Source organism: Ambystoma mexicanum, chromosome 4p (assembly GCF_040938575.1).
Source record: "Ambystoma mexicanum isolate Mex_15411 chromosome 4p, UKY_AmexF1_1, whole genome shotgun sequence".
NCBI lineage: Eukaryota > Metazoa > Chordata > Amphibia > Caudata > Ambystomatidae > Ambystoma > Ambystoma mexicanum.
This window is the reverse complement of record NC_090927.1, coordinates 31,951,324-31,969,566: the sequence shown is the minus strand read 5'-3', so window position 1 is coordinate 31,969,566 and position 18,243 is coordinate 31,951,324.

The following is an 18,243-nucleotide window of genomic DNA, read 5'->3' as shown; positions in this document are numbered from 1 at the left end:
GGATTGGTTGTGCCAGAGGGCCACCGGTAAGTGATGAAAGTACTCACCGACCCTCAGCACAGTCCAGACCAAGCTTTGCCAGTCTAGTCGAGGTCGCTAGTAGGTTTGAGTCATGCAGTTTTGCGGCTCTCCAGCTCTCAGCGGCTGCAGGATAGAATGGTTGTCTGTGAAAGGACAGTTGCCTTTTCTCAACTTTCAAAGCAGAACGGCAAGACACCTATAGCTACCATCACCAACAGGTAGTGATGCAGGAATCACAGATGCGGGCAGCGTTATACACTCTCCTAATGTGGGACCTAGAGTAGGTTGGTGTGCAAAAACCGATGGGAGAATGCACAATACTACAAGCAAGCAATCTCCCAAGTCTTGGGTTGCAACTCGTGATGGTGGCGGTTCTGCAAGACACCCTGAGGTAGAGCTAGGCAGTACACTGGATGGCCCAGGAACACGTTTGGTGGGTAAGCAGGGAACTCCAAGAGTATGTGTTCCCACTACTCTAAAGGGCCAGAGCACCTTGGCAGGTATTCTTGATCAATGAAGAAAACAAGGTTCCGAGGGGAACAGCATATGGCGAAGTATGCCAAAATCTTCTAGAGCATCTCCGGCAGTTTCACCAGTCCGTTTCTTCATGCAGGATACTTGGCTCCTTCTGTAGTTCACAAAGAACTCAGGTGATCATCTTATAATGGATGCAGAGCCCTTTCTCTTATCCAAGATTAGCTTCACCCCAAAATCGAGGACTTCCAATTGAAGATCTGCTCTCATGCAGATATCCCAGTCATGGTCCAATGATGGTCCACGGTGGTCTCAGTCATTCAGGCACTTCACTCATCCTGGCACCAGTAGTGTGGATTCGGACCAGACAGTCCAAACTCACTTCCTGGGCAAACACACGTGAAGCCTGCGAAAGAAATCAGTTTTCGTGGGAGGCTGCATGCCAACATAAGGAAAACCCGGGTTACTCAACCTGGGTGAAGACAAGGAACACAATGGCCATGGGATAGAACAAAGTACTTTGTCGCTCAGCCATTTTCGGACCTGGCTACAGTCTTGAACCAACTGCGGAAAATGCGGTGTGATTCCGTAAAAAGAAGTAAAACATTATTAAAAGTAACTGCTGCCACCAGTTATTCCCAGGCACACTCGTACAATCACCCAAAAATTCCTTCCGGGGTATATAGGGCCATAAAACAAAAAGGACTCCAGCGCACGTGTCACATCTTCAGTCTCCAGGCTCAGGAGTGGCACAAGCCAACCATCCCCTCCGCAGTCTGGGCTCTTGCAAGATGAATAGTATACAAGCCACCGAGACCCCAGCAGGGAAACAGGTTTAGGAACTCTATGGTTGGATGGGTACAGGTGATTAGGATAACTGGTAAGAGGGTTAGGAGAGGGGAAGTGGACAGGCAAGGGGACATAGGATAACACGATAGATCATATTCATTATACTAAACATGTAGTACATTCCACAATAAGCTTAAGAGCCAGAAGATTTAAACCAAGATTTAAATTTACCAAAATTGGCGGTATTATTTTCCCTGTAATAGCTGCTAAATTGTGGAATGCCTTGCCACACAACCTGAGAATAGACCAACCCTTCGTACACTTTAGAAGGAACTTTATCAACCACATTAACGCTAATAATCCTTAATTACTCAGATCCCTTTGCATCTCTAGTCTGATGGAACTCTGCATCCTGTATATCTTATCCCTAACCTGCGCCCATACCGACATCTATGTAAATTTGTAAATTGTATTTGATGAACCTCTATATAACCTCTCTATATTCTGGAATATTGCAATCCCTAACTCCTGTATTTCTGTAACATTGTAAGCCTTGCATATTCTTCTGCTGCGCCCGGTTACCCCTGGGTCTGGTGCGCATTACAAATAAATAAACAAACAAACAAACAAACAGAAAGAGACTTATCTCTGGTGTGAGTGATGGCCTCCTGCCTGCGCACTCTCTGGTCCAGTATTTGGAGCGTATTACCGCTTCAAAGAGAGTAGGAGTTACTAATCTGTGTGTTTCTTCACACACATAGAACTTAACAGCTGCTGAGCATGCAATTGGTGAATCACACCCTCCTGCGTCCCCCTAAAGCAGTGCGGTACACTCCAGGTTGATGTACATGCAATTGTTTAAGTTTGGGAAAAACACATGCAGATTTAAGGCCGCACGTGGCTCTGCACCGTACTTGCTCTATTCGTGAGGTCGGGGACCCTTGGGTGGTATTGCTCCTCATGCCTTTGATTTGTGCTTTCTGTTGCACGTGACGGGTTGCAGCTATCCAAGCCGCACTGTACTGAATGTGCCTGCCGTGTAGCCTCTCCACGTGGCTAATTAGTATGCAAATACATGAACTGCTCTTGCGCTCATGCAATGCTGAACTGGTTATGCACGCAGTTCGCCCTGTTGGGCGCTCTGGTGCTGGGGTATTAGCTGATAGACTTAGCTTCTTTGGAGCAAGAGGACATTAGGACTCTGGGCGGTGACCCCTGTGCGTGTCCCCGGCTGCCTTCTGTGAGTTTGTTTGTCTTCTCTCTCTGCGTTGCATCGTTGCACGCTCTCCCCCTGTGCTGCCTGTGTTCCCCCAATGCGAGAGCTACTTATCTGTCTTAGGCGAGGGGCCTGGGTGGAAGATTACAGGGGCGTGGCCCCTCGTGCTGATCCCTGTGCACGGAGCTCATAGTTTCCCAGTACTGACAGTCTGAACAAAGTCCCAGTTTCCCCATAACAAGCGAGCAAAAGCCCAGAGGAATGCATCTGAAGGCTGTGCTCCACTGGCAAAATAAGGTCAGGAAAGCAGAACAAAAAGCAAAATGTTTGGGGGGTCACAATTGGAAGGAATATTACACCTAAATGAAATCTTTCCTAACACTGAGCATGAGTCGCCTTTACATTTGGAGGGTTTAAGTGTTCTGATGGTCGCTGCTACTTGCTCATGAGTAACTTGAGTAAATGCAAAAAGGGGGGTGTTCGAGGTGTGAGCTTCGTTAGGAGGGGCAACCAAATTGAGCACCGGTAGTTTGCTAACGAGCAGAGCCTTTTTGGCATTGATTTTAGAAAGTAAGGACTCCATTTTGTCATTGAGATCGACTTGTATTGTAATACGCCAGTATTTGTCAGTCTGAGTACTGATGATGGGAGGGCTGGGTGTTTCCAACTCTTGAAGAATTGCTAATATTTTTGCTGTTGGAGCTAGCATTAGACATTTTCTTAGTAAGGCTGTTAGATTTGCAAGTGACTATCGCTTTCTTATAGTTGAGGGAAAGGTAGCGAGGGCCTCACAGTTCATCGGAGAGGGGTTTATTTTTCAATACAACAGGGAATAAACAATCTGGGAGTGCTAGTAGTGTGTGTGATGAGGAAACAGATATAACAGAAATCTACAGACCTCTCCCTTCTCACCTCTCTCATGTGGTTGTACTACATGTTATCTGAATCTCAGGACAATTACAATACTTAAGCAATATGACCTGAGCGGCGGGGGCATTACTGACTCAGGTAATGCCCCCGGGCCCATAGTTATAGGCCTGGGCGAAGTGAGGGCCTTAAAGAAGGCCTCAGGGCATTACCTGAGTCGGTAATGCTCCCGCCGCAAAGGTCATATTGCTATTAGTACCCCAGCCTGCATTATGTGCGTGACCGGGGCACTAAAAGCATTTTTTTTGTCCCGAAACGCTGCAGCATTTCGGGACAGAAGAAAAAAAAGAAACAACCAAGAAAATGACCGCCTAATATCCAAAACAACACCTTCATTTTCGACAATGCTTTGTTGCACTGCGGTTCTTCTCCTCATGGGCACTGGCACATCATGAGCTCTTATTTCAATGACTGCTACATTATCAACATGTGTATGTCTACACTCTTCAACCTCCCCCGCACAATCCCTGTTACACATGGACAAAAATAAAAGAAAAATAACGGAAAATATACATCATACCATTCTTATTCCTATATGCTGCTCCTGACTGAAGAAAAATATTGTTTTTTAGTCTTTGAGTTGGTTTCCAATAAGGGTTTGCTCTTGCGGATGTGGGTTGGTGCTGGTGTCCCATCTAACATCCAAAAGATGAATCCAACACTTCTGATCTTCTACCTTCACTGCACTTGGAGTGGAGAAAATTGCCAGTAAAACCTCTGTTGATTCCAATGGTCTTCAAAAGTTGTGGTATAGGTGCTCTCCCCTGGAAAGAGTTGAGGTTGGTGTAGGGACTCTAGATTGATGCTTCCAGATGCAGCCGTCTGTTGATGACAAGATGTAATCTGCGAAGATTTAACTTTAACCATTTTGGTTAGGTCTCTAACATAGCCCCGAAACACTTCCCATAGGATGTCTGCAGACCGATGTGTGTTTGAGGTTGTGCATGCAGGCGAGAGGGGTGTGTAGCTTCCTCCCTGTCGTGAACTTGTGAGGGGTTAGGTGATAATCTTTCCCTGGCTGATTCCTAAGACTAAACAAAGCCAATGGATTACAGTGCAACCAATTCTTAGACAGGGTATGGCAGATTCCGGAGAGCTTTAACTTTAACAATACATTAAGATGCTCAAAGAGACCATTGGCTTGTGGATGATACACTGAACACAACCTGTGTTTTATCCTCAGTAAAGAAGTGATCTTATTAAAAATTCATTAAAGAAGTGAGTCCCATTGTCAGATATTAGGACATCACATCTTTCTCAACGAGGAAATAGCTTGCATAAGAAAAATGTAGCTGCTGATTTAAAATCAGGGTGAATACAGGGTACAGCCTCAAGTCAATGGAAAAATGGAAAAACAACAACTATTAAAGAAGGATAATTACTGCACCTGGTAATCATATTGATGCAATCGATATGGAGCATCCTAAATGCCCCGAGGGGTGGGGCAATGTTCCTTTTCAAAGTCTTGGGAGTGTCACCTGTGTTATACTGGTGACAAATGGTCCAGTCGGACACAAAACTATCTACATGCTTTTGGGGTTTGGAGAAAAAACAAATCCTCCTGGATATCAGCAGCAGTGTGCTGTTTCAAACATAAGTAGGGTAGTGCAGCTGCTCAAGTACAACTGTAAACAACTCTTGGGGCATCACTACCTTGCCTGAGAGATGATATCTCCAAACCAAATCAGTGGTTGATAAAGAATACCCTCTTTTACTCCACAAATCCTCTTCTTGCTGCAAGGCCTGACTTTTCAATTCAATGGCATGGAATTATAAGGAATTGATAACGGAACCTGTTGTGTCACTAATTCAGGGATGACTGGGGGATCTGCTACTTCTAGGTGATAGGCTTACTTCACCACTTTGTCCACCTCATAGTTGCAGAGAGCAATTTAATCAGCACTTACCTGTCCCTACTTACGCTGGCATTTTTAATGCTTCAATTAGTTGGGAAAGTAAGACAGCATGTTGGACGGGTGTATCGTCGGACCTCTAAAATAAAAAAATAGGCAGAATCAGAATAAATGGTGATCCCATTTTTACTGCTCATTTCCAGTGCCTCTGTGAGAGCCACCAATTCTGCCACCTTTACGTAACACATTATTCAAAGAAAATATTGTCTTCCCCCTGACTTGATACCATCCACAAGGAACACAACTGCTGCACCAGTATTCCTTTCACCAGTGCCCGATCATCGAAGAGCCATCAACGAAGAGTACTTCTCCCTGTTCTAATGGATCCTCCCTGCGGTTTGGCCTCTCGTTCATTTAGTGTAATCATGCACAACCTCATCTGGTTGCACTGGCTAGTCTAAGAATGTCTTTGGATGGACTGTGTGCATCTTACGGGCTGAATGGAAGCATTCAATAGTATCACCTCATACCCCAAGGCTCTCTGCGAAGTAACAGTTGACTTAGACTTTTCCAAGATTGCAAATCTTCATGCTCCACGTATAAGGTCACGGGGCAGCCCACAGTAATGGTCAAAGACTTCAGGATGGCAAAAGCTTATGCTGCTGAAGCTTGCTCACAAGGAAGATGACACTGCATCACTGGATTTAAAAGTCTTCTATAATAGGCTAAGGGCATATGACCCATCAATGTATGCTGTGTGAGGACAGCCGGCTTCATTTGCCCATTCGAATGTGAAAATAGGAAAAATGGTTTCTTATAGTCTGGTGTTGCTAAGACTGGATCATTACTGATTGCAGCCTTAAGCTCCTGGAAACATGTAATCATTTCCTCCAGTCAAAACCTCCACTTTCTGTACTTCCTTAAGTCCTTTCAATAAGGGTCTTGTGTAGCTAGAATAGTCGAAGATCTATGACTTGTACTAGTTAGAGAGCCCTAAACATTGTTACATTTGCTTGACAGTAAATGGCTGTGGTATATTTTGCACTGCAACTGCTCTCTTTGGCATCCCTTTCCTTCCTATTAGCGAAATTACTTACCCAAAATGCACTTCCTCTGGGTGCAAATACTGCAATTTCTGTGTATCCACCTTGTACCCCTGGTTGGCGAGCAAAGTGAGAAGCGTTATTGAGTCTCCTCGACTCTGCTCCTCCCAAGTGCTACACAATAAAAGTTGTCCAAGTACTGGATCACCGATTTAACAATAGACATAATCTGCAGTTTCTCTCTATGCTTTATCATAATCTGGCAAGGTATACAGATGTCAAATATCATCTCTCATTTGTCTTCGGCATTCTCGAACAGCTGTTTGTTGGACATCCCCTTTAATGACGTTTGAAATATGCAAGAATTGTGCACCATTCCTCCCCTTCCTCATCTGTGCCTAAAATAACAAACTGTTCTTTTCTCCTATTCACTGCTTTTAGATTCAATGTAATAACAGTACCTGGTGCTTTTTCTTGTGGAACAGCAGGACAGAATAGAAACTCAGCAGGCATCTATCTCTAATACCAGGCACCCATCCTAGCACTATCATCACCCCATAGAGAAACAGATGTGGATGTACAGGCACCCCTTGCACTGCACTATCACTGTAACATGCTTGTATAAGCACTATTGTCCTAGTGGGAGACAAAAACCATGTGAAGAGCGTACTATACCTTACTCTGAGAATTAGATCATCATATTCAGTTTGCTCAGCAGATCACTGTCCAAGAGATTCACTGGGGTAGCTGCACAATACAACAAAGGAGCTGATAAATCCTCTGTACCTACCGTAATAGGTATATCTTCTGTGTAAGGAACCGACAACATTGCCCCAGAGAACCCCTATTTGTCCCACATTTTTCCCGAAAGGTGAAACTTACCTTCTATGATGAAAGATTTAGTTGCCCCTGTGTTGACGATAAAAGTAAATGTACTGACTCCTATTGTCACACCTGGGGTTCCTCTTCTGGATAGATGTTGACAGGTAGGACTGGACACATTAGAGCTCTCTGTGGAATGCCCTACTGATGAAATGTGCTTATACCCAGGAGCGGGAAAGCACTGTCGCCTAAGACACTTGTGCCGGTGTAGGGCATCTCTGTACCTTGATTAGGGGTTTTTACCCCAGGATTGTATAGGTGCCTATGCTGGTACAGCTGGCTTTTGTGCTTGGTTATGTGATACCTCAGGAGCTGGGTAGTGAACTAATTGTGTTTGTTGTGGCTGCCCAGATCCTGGGGCATATAGCATTTGGGGGCTGAATTTGTAGCAAGGGATGATATGCAAACATACCAGCTGTTAAGATGGATTTTTTAAACTCTGACCGGGTGGGCAGAAGCTTTCGAGGCCACCCTATTTTAGTGGAACAGTAGAACCGTCTGGTCGAGCCAGAACATTCTACGGTAGCTTGGCAGGCAGACAAGACTGCATCTCAGGAGGGATGAGAGTGATCGGAAGCCCACAATGAGCAAACACAGTAAAACCCCAAAGATTACTTTTAGACAGATGTATATCAAAAATACCTTTATAACAATACACGATTAAACCTCAGTAATAATAAAACAGCTACCACACATGCTATCTCACTATGTAACATATATACAAAATGCGTTTAGCATAATGCTGATGAAAGGGGAGAAAATAACCACAACCTGCAAAAGAAAGGGGTAAGTTCAACAAAGATATCACATTGGGGGTTTTTAGTGATAAAATCGAATCACATTATGTCGAAAGTCATAATGTCGAAAAAATAAAGTCGACAAAAAAATGTCAAATTTCTTTTTTTGGTTGCTTTTTCTTCGAAATGGGGGGTCCTTTTGTATTTTTTTTTTTGTTTTACCCCTTTTTTTACCCCCAGAACCCAAAAAATAAATGTAAATAAAAAAAAATGTTCCATTTTTTTTTCGACTTTCTTTTTTGACATTATGTCTTTCGACATAATGTTTTCGACTTATTGACTGCACACCACATTAGGCACTTCTTCAAAGTCAATCCCTATTTTATGCACTCCAGCCCTAAGAAGTGAGAAGCCTTGTGCTCAAAGTATAGCAGTGTGTTAACAACTGTAAACGAAACAGTGTTCCAAGGAGAAGCGCTTCCACATAAGTCAAAAATAATGAGTAAGAAAGTGTGAGTTGCACTTGCTACAATCCATGTTTTAGTCACAGGTGTGCATCATATAAAACAAACTTATCCAACTAGAGTCAACTTTGCCAACACGTGTTTCGACCCGATTTAGGTCTGTATCAAGGCAAGGCAGAATAACAAAGAGAATATAAAATAACAAAACCAAAAATGATGGGTTGATAATCACACATTGGATTTAATGATCAAATCAAAAAGGTTACTGTACAATGAACACAAATTAAAGAAAAATGTGAGGAAAAGGGAGTAAAAAAGAGGATCCAAGTTACATGTATCATTGTTAAACACCAATAAAAATGTGAGCAATGCTAAATAGTGGAGATGGTAAAAAAGTGTAACAACACTTGGCTGTGCGTAAAGCGAAAAGCGGGCTCTCTTCATTGAGCTGTAGCTGCTCAGGAAAGGGGTTGAGGCGATGAATAATAAAGCCCTACTCCTTGAGGAGAATCTACCCTTGCAGATAGAGTGACTTTCGGAGTTCAGGAATAGCTGGGGCGTTCAGGCTAGGCCAGCCAAGGTGAGTATCTTTTAAAGGATTCTCGTGAGTAAAAACAATGGATATGGTTTTTGCGGGAGGCTGCATACCCAAATAAGGAATTCCCTAGTCTTTTGACCTGGGGTAGGCAAAGGGACAAAATTCCCAAAGGACAGTACAAAAGACTTTGTGGCATAGCCATGTTCAGCACTGGCCAGTCTTGGGCCAAATGCAGTGTTAGACAAGATTGTATGCAGTACCCTTGGGGAACACTACAACAACCCTGACTACAGGTAATAGGAAACCTAATGTTTGGTATAAGCTTGCACTATACAGTTTGGTAGCGTGTTGAGCAGCCAGGCCTATTTCAAGATGGGTCAATGTGAGCTGTAGGGGAGTTACACAAAGATTCTCAGTAACAAGTATTCAAATAAACTCTTACACACAAGGTTTCTTGAATAAACAATTATTAATTTATCCATGAGTCAGTTAGAATAAGCCTTCTTCAGAAGGGAGCAATATCAAAGCAACACACAAATACACTTCACAACTACACACTCTTAATATCTCTAAATCAGTAAACACCCTTTTGGGATGGCCCACAGACACAACCTACACCCTCGGGTGACTTCAGTAGCTACCGTGCTGGGAACATTAATTTATCACTGTTGCATTTAGAATCTTTTCAGAGTAAGTCAAAGGAAAAGGTTATTAGAGCATACAAGGGACACCTAATATTCTTAAGCAGGCAATTACTTTCAGATCCCCCAATAAGAGTCATTCAGTGCAACCAGGCTAAGCTAAAGTCAATGGGCAAAAGTCTATATGAGCTGAAGCGCTTCTTTGCAGGTAAGTAGAAAAGTCTTTGCACAATGTTTTAGAAGTCTTTGAAGAAAAGAAGAATCAAATGGGGCACAAGCTGTTTAGACTTGTGAGTAGTAGAAGATGCAAGCAACTCTACAGCAAGAGGCAAGCTCTCTCAGACTTTTACAGTACCTTTATAATGAAGAAAAAGTGCAGCAGATGACTTCTCTTCCTGAGCAGCTATGCAGATCTCACTGTTCCTGTGCCTCAGTCGGGGGGACAAGAGAGAGGACTTCTGGGGACTCCTGCACTGCAATGGGACGGACGCAGCTCGCAACTGGCAATCTTCAAACCAGTGGCTGTTCGGCCTTTCAGCTCCTCGCATCTACCGCAAATAGCAATACCTCAGTTTCTAGCTATCGAGATGGGCTTTCCTTGCTACTGGGGTCCTGCACTCTGTTGAAGGGGCACAGGCTCAGTCAGGCCTGCTTCCTGGGGGTCCAGAGGATCTTCCGGAAGCTCTAGGCCAGCTTAAAGGTAATGCACACAATCTGGTGTTCCTCTCCTTGGCTATATGGTTTCCAGCAGCAACTCTGTGGAAATTCAACCAGCTCCGAGAAGGATCTCCAGGAGGCTTATTTTGGAGTTGATTGGTCCCACCATCTCAAAGGGAAAAGTCATCCTTGCATGGGCTTCTTTGTCGATACAAATTTGTAGTTTCAGCACAGCAGCAGGACTTCACCGGCCAAACCAACGGTCCAGGAGTTGCAGCAGGCGTCCTTAAGTTCTTCTACGGTTTCTTCATCTAGTGGTCAAATCTCCCTTCCAAGCCAAAAGCCTTGCCTTTTATTCAGTTCTCTACCATTCCTACCAGCATAGTTGTCAGTCACCCAGCAGGGTGGCTGTCCTTGAAGGGCAGTCAGCCAGCCAATCACTGCATTTGGGTCTCTCAGGAGACTAAGCACAGGGAGTTTCAGGCGCCTCCCTCACGTCCTGCCTGCCCCAGACTCCCTTGAGCCAGAGGCAGGCTTCACTCGTGATTCCCGCCAAAGTCAAAGCAAACTCATGAAGGACCTTTCCACAAAGAAATGGCAAAAAAAAGAAGACTGGGCCATTTTGACAAAAATGGCACCCTTGGGTGCTTTACCGTGGCTGTAAACGCAGCCCGTGGTAAATGCACACCACGGTAGTTAAATGTAAACCACTGCCACCAGCCATTCAGTGAGGAAAGGGTAACATAAAAAAGTTACATGAGAAGCTAGACACGGGGGATAATAGGTAATCCCTCCAGCACCCTATTGTAAGATAGTGTGTGCTGGGCCTAGAAAACATACAAATGTAAGTAAAGTCAATTTGACTTTACTGCTTTGGGAAACAGTAGTTATCCCAGAGAAGGTATTTAAACCTTGGGAAATCTGGAACACTTCTCTGTGTCACTGAACTGAAGGTGCTGTGTGACACAATGTAAAAGATGATGCCTATGGAGTTTGTCACTCCACAACCAAAAGAAACACAGAGTTCACAAATCACATAAAAATACATGAGAAAGTGTGAAAAAGGGTCTCATTCTCTCCAAGTTAAAAAAATCAAGTCCTCAAAATCCAGCAAAAGTTGCTGGGGGTCTCTAAGGTAGAGGGAATAAGCACATTTTTGAGAATTCTCCCTAATACGCGTTAAACGTGGCACGGTCCATAAAAGCAAAGTAAGAATACTTTAAAAGTAAACTGCTGCCACCAGTTTGTCCTAGGCAAACATGTACAAACACCAAAAAATCCTTAGAGGTGGCTAGGGCCATAAAACAAAAGGTCCTCTATGTGCGGTACTATAAGGTACTTGGCACATAGATAACACATTATCAAGAAATGGCAACATAGTCTAAGACTAAGGGAAACATAGTTATGATATGATATGATATGATAGTTTATTAATATAGCGCCTATACACAATGTGTTTCAAAGCGCTTCAAGGCAAGGGAGGGAACAAGGGAAAATACAATGACATTCTTACAGACCATGAACAGTAAGGTTGTGAAATAACTATCGTACTCGGCCTGACGACAGTTTCCCAGTGCTGACAGCCTGAAAGAAGTTTTAGTTTCCCCATAACAAATGAGCAAATCCCCTGAGGAGTGCAGCTGAAGGATGTTCTCCACTGGAAAAAGTCAGTTAGGTATGCCAGACAAAAGCTGAAAGTTTGGGGAATTCATAAAGGGATGGAAGATTGCACCCAAAGGAAATCTTTCCTAACACCCGCTGATTTGCCCCATCCTTCCACAAGACCAACAATGACCTCCAAATGGTCCTCCAAGATTACCCTAAAATTGTCTGGTAAACCTTGGCCTCATCCCTCTGATTCCACCTCCTCTGCATCTCTGTAAACCTCGTCTTCCGCCCTGAAAACTTCTCATTTCCCATCTATCTGTATCGTATCAATCTGGCCATCCCTCTCTCATATCCTGTTCATATTGCACTTGCTGTTCCTGCTGTTCCTGCTGTCCTGCTTCTTCCTTCTCTTTTTCTTTCCTCCTTATTCAATTATGAATTTTGTGTACCTGACTTTCAGCCCAACCTTTTGCTTCGAACCCTACTACTTTATCTAGATCATTCTGTACGTCTTTGAGGAGTTCCTTCCTTAACATGTGATAGAATATTGCAAAATGTGTAACCCATGCTTCCCTGTTTCAGTTAGCACATTTCTTGATTTGTTGAATGTACAGGACTGGACTGTCGTCTGCCTTCATAGTGCTAGCCATAATTGAATTTATTTCTGGTGTGCTGGATATGTGTTTCTCAAAGTTGCCTATACACGTGTCCTACAATTATTAAAGGTTGTGGTGTTATGATCATTAGTGGGTGCAGCAACCCTGGGTACTTTGATTATCTAAAAATATCTGCCTGTCCCTGCAGTGAGCAAGGGTAGCGTTTTCATTACATTATTTCCATACATATGTGGCCATGGTACATAATTTGCTCTCGAGTCCCATCTCTAATAGCAGGAACTGCATTCCATTGATTTTTGTCTGAGCCATCCCTGTTCCCTTTTAACATTGCACAACCTTTACTCGGCTGTCGTGACACGTCCTGAGCAGGGGACCCCATGGCATAGCCTCCCTCATATCTCTTGGTGCTTTCCCCTGCACCTCATCTTTTACCCATCCTCCTTCTTCTGTTACTTCTGCTTCCCTTTCAGTATTCACTCACTCATATCCTACACTAACGCAGTACGCCATTCCATGTGTCGAAACTGCGGGTATCCCATCTAGACCAAAACCTTCCACGTCTAGGTACACCTTTGCATCTCTAATAACCATGCTATCAATCTAAAAAAGAATCTGTCCCAATCTCCACTTATCTATACCTGTCTCTGTCGTCTGCTCTTCACTGCCTCCCTGCGTCTTTCTTGCTAACGCCTCTTCCACTCTTTGCAGTGCTTCTTCTAAACCCTTACACGATTGATTCTCCATCCTCAATCCTTCCCTTGTTCTAACAGTCAGAACCTTGGTTCCTGCCTAGATTTAAATGAGGCACAATACCAGGGATTGGTATATCCCGCAGAGGGCTGTAAAGGGAAACAACCATATGGTGTCGGGAGGTGGGAGTTTCTGGGTATTCTTGTGTCTGCCTTACTGACTCAATCTTATCCTCAGGGGCTTTTCCTACCTCCTCGAACATTTTACACAACTCAAGGATGCTATGCCTATTGTCCAATTTCTTCCCCTTGTGTTTCACTGACAGATAAGTATGCATGTTCTCCAAAATACCCATGTCATAATGCCCCCTTTTCGGGCCAAGATTTAAACATCCTAGCTTTGTTTCCCTGAACCCACTCACGGTGGTATATCAGGATTTATTTCCTTACACCCTGGGAGGGACAGACACATATGTCCCAACAGAGTATCAATGCCCCTTTCCACTTCCTACCTGTTCTTAACAAAAAATAAACATTTCCCAGAGGCCGACCCTGCGGCTCGCCAATGAATACTATAACAAAAAACAACCCTCCCAGTCTTTTGTCCCCTCAATAATCACTCACCTCATCTTCACTCACTCCTCAATCACCTTGCTCTGAGCTATCACTAATGGCCCACATTAAGCACCCCTAAATATTAGACAAAAAAATAAAATAACTTATACCATGGTTCCTCATCATATCTCCTTCACTTGAAACAAAGGATTGTACCCCTACACACACCCCTCTTTATAGGGACGGGGAAGGACGTTGTCTATATAACTGACTGCAACTACAGCTCTTTTGACTACAATGCTGTCTTTCCTCGACTACAAGGAGATCCCTCTTCACTACATGACTACAAATAAGAATAAAAAATAATAAATTAAGTAATAATAAATAAATAAAAAAGGACTTACAACATATAACAATTCACATTTCCAATTGTTTTGTCTGCACTCACAATTAACTTTCTCTCTCTTATTCAATGTCAACTATCTTTCTGACTCCATTTAACCCCAATGACCTCTCTGTCTTCATTCAACCTCAAACATGTACATAACCCTAAATAATCACCTTTCCCTCTTCCCCTTTGGTTTTCCCGTAAAATGCACTAACCTAAAATGCATCCTCTGAGGCTCTTTGAAGCTGCGTCTGTTCCAATAGACTGCATAGCTAGGCCGCAGCACCATGTCCATGGTAACAGGCAGGCCTTCAAATAACACAGTGCCTGCCAACCTCTCTTGGTGTACATGTGGACCGGTCACAGCAGATAGGTGCTGTAGCCGACTGTGTGTCAAGGGAACCCCCAGCGTTTCTTAGGAACTGGAGATCTCGTCTTAGCTCACCAAATGTGGAAGGGTAAATACAGACCCTGATAAAATAAAAAACATAAAAAGAGAGCAAATGCATGTTGCAGGAAAAGCAAATGTATTACATGCTTTAGGCCAGGGGGAAGAAATAAAGACTCCACACTGTGTTCAACCAAGTTACAGCTTTTATACACAAAATCAAATGATTTATATAATTGCACATAACCATTAGAATGTCATCCCACAATTCCAATTGGCTAAACCCTATACAAATAACCTAAACATCCCTACAGTCTCTAGCCCCATTAGATACATTTACTAAACACAATCCCCTTTCCAGGTGCTCTCATTATGTAGCCAGTCATGATCTCCTGAAAAATAATTCCTTTGATTGCACAATAGCTTCCACATTACCCCAGCAAGCTGGTGTCACGACTGCTTCTTCAGCATTCCTACGCAACACCTCATGCAACTTCCATCTTAAATCATATGGCCTCCAAAACACATATCCTGCGTATCTTCCTGAGAACCCCAATGGAATCATAAAACACTGGTCAACCTCTGTCCTCAAGCATCCATTTAATGTATCTATTGACTAACCCCTAACTGGGCCTGCTGCCCATTAAATAACAAGCAAAACAAAGGGGGTTCTGGGAGTCTGTCTATAAGCACGAACACAGCCCATTGACCTTCTCTTGAGTGGATGGCCCTCGGGAGAGTCTCAACCAAGTCTTTAGCTCACTGTCCCTTTCACAGAGAAGACATATCCCTGCATATCAGTCTTTGTCCTGCCGTGGGGCAGTCCAGCACTGAAATGGTAGGCAATTCTCCTCTGAACAAGAGCACCAACAGTAAACCCATACATGTGTTTCAGCCTTGTTGGGCATCATCAGTGAGGTGGAGCTGTGTCTCTCTGAGAACAGTGAGCAAGGGGTCCACGTCTGGATTCCCCTGGTAACTTAGGGTGAGACCCAAATTTACTTAATATGCAAAACAAAGGAGTTCTGGAAGACTCTCTACAAGGATGAACACAGCCATTGACCTGTTCTTGGGTGGATGGCCCCCGGGAGAGTCTCAACCAACTCTTTAGCTCACTTTCCCTTTTAAATAACAAGGTTTTGCGTTCCCAGGAAGGTTGTCCTTCACATATACAAATCCATCTGACCACAAAACCAAACCTAATGGTAGTTAATTCTGTCCAAACCTCCAGGTACCATTTGTCCTGCTATTGCCATCTGCCCGATGTGTTGTGCCTTCTCCCTCTCTCCTGACCTTGGCCATCCAAACACTCGCAGAGGACAGGCAACTCAACCCGGAAACTCAACCAAGAAACTCTGTGGCTTAAGGCTCAAGCTGCAATAATCCTGCATTCTTCTTGAAGTCTTTATTAAAAGACAGAAGAAATTCTTAATACCACAATATTTTTATTACATGTTTATCCTAAGTCATCCTAAATCCCCATGTGTCCACTTCACAAGTTTATCGCATCCCACTACAACCGCCTTCTCTACTGAACAACTCTTCCCTCATGTTTAGATCAAAAACAACACTGTCCTCTCGCTTGCGAACACTGGGCTCTTCACAGCTCAATTGTATGTGTCACAGGGTTGTACCCCACACAATAACATTGTGAATACATTGTTGCTTGTTGTGTTATGACAATGCAAGCTAAAATGTATTCAGAACTAAAAACAAAGTAACATATACATTGAATCTCCATACTACCCAGAACACATTGAATACGTAGGCCCTTTAAGACGAGGTAGCGCTATCTGGGATTGATGGGAATGCAGATTTTACTCTCGCACCAATAATCAGACTGATTCAGGAAGTAGGCAAAACACATCTGTTTTAATTGCAATTGTCTAAGTACAACGGGCATCAACGGATGCTGCACAAGTATAAGTCTCTCAGATTCATATGAAAAAACACATATTTATAACAAAATCATGTCATGAGTGATGTCATACTACGTGGTAAGATAAGAGAACCTACTAGGACATGTAATAGGCTTAAGGGGAACATATAAGTATACTTTCTATGGGGTACTGTACTGTGATTGGGTCAGCTGTACCCACCCCTGTGGACTGGTCATAAACCCCATCTTCTGTGTCATAAAAATACACAACGTTTCATTGGCTTTCAAACTACAGGGCTCTTTGCTACGTGGCCCTCTGCAATTTGTTGGCATGCTTGTACCCTTCTGGAATATTCCACTCGCTAGCAGCACGCAAGCTGGTACCCCAGGTGCTTGAGGGTTGGACTTGACCATACCTCCCAACCCAATTAGCTCAACATCCACCATCATCTACTGTCTGCCATTCAATAAGTCCTTTGAACTCGGCCTTGTAAAGGATCACTGTGCCTGAGAATAAAAGGGAGTGTGAGCATGGCCTTATCTTCTGGTCTCTATGCAGCTCACTCAAAGTCTATTTTCAACTTTACCATGTGACAGGAGACCATGTTTTGATCTCCTGTGTTGTATTTAATACTATTAAATGAATAAAACCTTGCACTTCTAGTGTTTTTCCATTACACCTAAACAGGAGTGCTGCTCGGTTCTCATGTTCATTGTATCTCCTCGAATAGATAACATGTTTCTTGGCTGCTGCAGCCCTTAACTCTGGGCCAGACAAGCCTTCTACTGCACCACACTTTCAGCCCTTCTATTCAGAGAGCCCAAGTTTGCTAAAATGCGTCATGGAAAATCCAGATTCTATACACACTTATGTATATATTGGCGGCGCTGCCTGCTGTCTATTCACTACTTTTAACCGGCCTCATGATTACTTATTCTGCTTGCGTTACTGCATCTTTGCAATTATAAAACAGCTTTGCATTTTCTTCAATGATCTCTGCACGGGCAATCTTCATTTTGCTCATGAAATGTTGCTCAACTCTTTATTCGCCATCAAATTCTCTAAGGTCTATTCACCTTCTTCATTGGCATCTCTTCTTGGCGTGTCATTTCTGCTTCATTTGACGTCACCAGTCTTCTCTTTCACTCATCTTCACACTTCTTTCAGAACTTCCTTCACAAGACTGTCATTTCTTCTTGGGTACATCATATATGGTTGTCTCAATGTATACCTTTTTTCAAGGACTTTTTGCGGTATACAGACGATTACTGTGGTTGAGCGTGTCGCAATTTCTGGTTTCCAGCATATTGGCAAAATGGGGGCGGGACTTTCAGTAGAGGCACTTGTCTCCTCCTCGCAACATGCTACCTGCAGCATTACTGCATTTGAACAAGCAGGACCGTGGACTAATACAAATTACATAGCGTAAACCTCTTTCCTCTATCAGGACGCTGTACGTGCATCCCAATAAGAGGAATTAATTACAGAGCGGAGACAAGAGAGAAGGATTACAGAGGAATAGAGAAGCATTGCATATGGAAGCGGACAGTATTATAGTGCGAGGTAAAGCATTATTGAGAGAAATATTACAGGGAAGAGACAGGCATATTACACAGAGAGGAAATTAATTTGATGTTTGTCTAAAGCACTTCAAATGGTAAACCCACCTACTTCAAAGCTGATGTACTCTGCTCATCCAACATGAAGGTCATTCATGGAGAAGCACTCGCATCACTTCTCATTGAAGCACGGCTCACACAGGGAATGTTCCCAGAAACATTAAAATGGGAAAGATCCTTCCCCCGCTGAAACGATTTATTTAACATAAATGACCTGCACAGCTATTGCATCATCGGGCAACACCCCCCTGCTGAAA